Genomic DNA, 3400 nt, shown 5'->3' with positions numbered 1-3400 from the left:
GCTCACTTCATTTCAAACACTTTTTCTTTTGTTTTGAAATTCTAGAAATCCAATTGAGCAAAAACAAAAAGCAAAGCCAAATAAAAGTAAAACAATCAACATTGAACTGCGTCAAAATTTAAATAAGGTAGCACGAATTTCGCTGTGACGCAAAACTCTCTGGGAAGACAATACCTGTAATTATTGTACCATGTCCGTAGCAATAATGATATGTACAATGCCCCCGAGCTGTAAAATGTAATTCTCTGTAATTAAACAGTTAAAGTATCAAGTACAATTATTTTTTACTTGTAGCTGCCAATTAATTAGAGTTGGGCACTTTAGTTCTTTTGAGTGAACCGTTCAGTTGTAGATCGCCAACTTAGTGAACTAGTTCTTTAGTTCATATAGTTCAATTGACGAATGCATTTACATATCGACACCTGAGTGGAAGATCGACCTATCCCGGGAGCTAGTTCGAAAACGCCCTATCTCAACATATTTTTAATATATTTTCAGTTGAGATAGGGCGTTTTTAAACCAAATTCTGAGATAGGGCGTTCCTGAAAACTTTTCTGAGATAGTGCGTTTTTCAATCAAATTCTTAAATAGGGCATTCTTCAATCAAATTCTGAAATAGGGCGTTCGTGAAAATTTTTCTGAGATAGGGCGTTTTCGAACTGGCTGCTGAGCTAGGTCGACCTTCCACTCATATTACTATCATACATATTACATACAAAACAAAAACTTTAGTAATTGGAATTTACGTACATAAAAAACGTAAATAAATATGTTTTCATATAAATAAAATACATACAAACGAGTTCCTACATAAAACAAAAACTTTAACGAATTCATGGGATAAAAACATATCGTTACCTTAATTCACAAAGGCCCTAACCAACACTTTTCGAAACTGCGTTTTTCAGAGATTTTGGTAGGATGTATTAACCCATTAGAGGTCAAATGAAATGAATGAGGTCTTCAGTACAATCCGCGGCCGTTGTAGCGAGCCAAAATTATAGATCATCTTTCACCCTCCGAGATATAAGGGTTTCTTTGTTTTGTTTTTCGGGTTCAGGTCAACTTTCAATTGAGAAATGGTTAGACAATTTTGAAGATAACGCTGTAGCCGTGCAGTGGAACGATGTAGATAAAAAATTAAAATAAAAAAAAAAAACAAGTAAGAGCAGCGCTGTCTTCGGCTATGCCGAAGGCTTCCTACCTTTCATGAGCATCTGAAAATTTTACTTTAACAGATTACTGCATTTGAAAAAATGTATATATTGAAAACAGTGCGAAATTTCATGTTTCTAGCTGCATATATGGAGTAGTTATAACAAAAAATCGCATATCTGAACAACCAGTTGTATGGGAGCTATATGTAAAAGTGACCCGTTCTTTGATATTTCCGCTGTATATTCTGCTGTTAATGGGTGGAAGTATTGCAAAATTTCATGTTCCTAGGTGCATAAATGGAGGAGTTATAACGAAAATTCTCATAACTGAACAATCAGTTGTATGGGAGATATATGTTATAGTGACCCGATCTTTGTTATCTTCACTGTAAGTGTTCTGTTAATAATGAGTGAAAACGGTGCGAATTTTAATGTTCCTAGCTGCATAAATGAAGAAGTTTTGGCAAAAAATCTCATATCTGAACAATCAGTTGTATGGGAGATATATGTTATAGTGACCCGATCTTTGTTATCTTCACTGTAAGTGTTCTGTTAATAATGAGTGAAAACGGTGCGAATTTTAATGTTCCTAGCTGCATAAATGAAGAAGTTTTGGCAAAAAATCTCATATCTGAACAATCAGTTGTATGGGAGATATATGTTATAGTGACCCGATCTTTGTTATCTTCACTGTAAGTGTTCTGTTAATAATGAGTGAAAACGGTGCGAATTTTAATGTTCCTAGCTGCATAAATGAAGAAGTTTTGGCAAAAAATCTCATATCTGAACAATCAGTTGTATAGTGAATTTAGGTTATAGCGACCCGATCTTCGCCATTTTCACTGAAAGTATTCTTTTGATAATGAGAGACAACAGTGCAAATATTCATGTGGCTAGCTACTTAAATGGAGGAGTTATAACGAAAAATCTTATATCTGAACAATCAGTTGTATGAGAGCTATAGGTTATAGTGACCCGATCTTTGTAATTTTCACTATAATTTTTCTGTTTATAATGCGTGAAAGTATTGCAAAATTTCATGTTCCAAGCTGCGTTAATGGAGAAGTTATAACGAAAAATCTCATATCTGAACAATCAGCTGTATGGGAGCTATATGTTATAGTGGTCCGATTCTTCCGATTCCGACAAATGATTAATACATTATAAAAATACACCCACCTACCAAATTTGATCCGGATATCTCGAAAACTGAGAGANACATTTTAATGGGTCTATCTCTTCTTCTTCTGGTACTTACAAAGATCGGACCAAAGTTATAATACCATTTCATGCTCATGAAAGGTATACAAATTTATTTAGGCAAGGCAATTGCTAAAGCGTGGGGCGAAAATGTTCGTTCAGAGCTAAAGTGGCATAAAAGGGTGGGATTCTTTAAAGTCAGCATAGAAGGAAGTATTTGGCCCAACAGTGCGCGCAGGTGAAGTGCATCGTATGTTGTGCAACAGACGCAAACGGTATAAGGAAGAGTGTAGGGAATTCTAATATATGTAGCCTCAAAAAAAATCTCACTCCTTCTCATGTCTGTTTATACGACGAGCTCTCACGCGGTTTGAGAGTAAAATATATAATAATATTTGAACATGTGCAAGAATTACACAATGCAAGATTTGCAGTGACAAAACAAAACAAAAAAGAAAACGGCGAGAATAGAATAGCTGATTTTGCCGAATTCGCCAAGAGTAAAGTAACGGTACTGTTTTTTCTCTACATATAATTATATAATATTTTGTCATTCAGGTGTCGTGGAGAATGTTGAATAGACGCAAAAAATTACTTTTGGAGGAATAGGAAGAAAGTGGTAATTTATTTTACGTCGGTCCGTTTCTAAAAAAAAATATGAAGTATTTTCATATGAGTTAATATTCATGAACAACACAGTGTGAGAATACTTACGCCCAACGTATTCAATTTTGTTTTTACTTTCTTAACTCTCAATATAATAATTCGCTCAAGACAAAATCCAAATTTTCCCAACAATAGCAAAATGATGAATAAGGTGGCGCATTTCGCAGGTTCGTTATTACACGATGTAGAAAATAAAGGTGGCGCTATTTGCGGACCGCTAACCCTCTCTTCGTTGATTTGGCAACATCCACTTACTCACTGATGTCATAAAATATCTTTTCACACGGGATGAAAATTAAATTTTCTAGTTGTACCTATTTGCCGAAAAAATTGAACTTAAATGTAGATAATTGTACCTAAAAAGAAAATATGTATTT

Source organism: Rhagoletis zephyria, unplaced genomic scaffold, assembly GCF_001687245.7.
Source record: "Rhagoletis zephyria isolate East Lansing unplaced genomic scaffold, Rhagoletis_zephyria_1.1 Rzeph_scaffold_01912, whole genome shotgun sequence".
Lineage (NCBI taxonomy): Eukaryota > Metazoa > Arthropoda > Insecta > Diptera > Tephritidae > Rhagoletis > Rhagoletis zephyria.
This window is presented reverse-complemented; position numbering follows the sequence as displayed.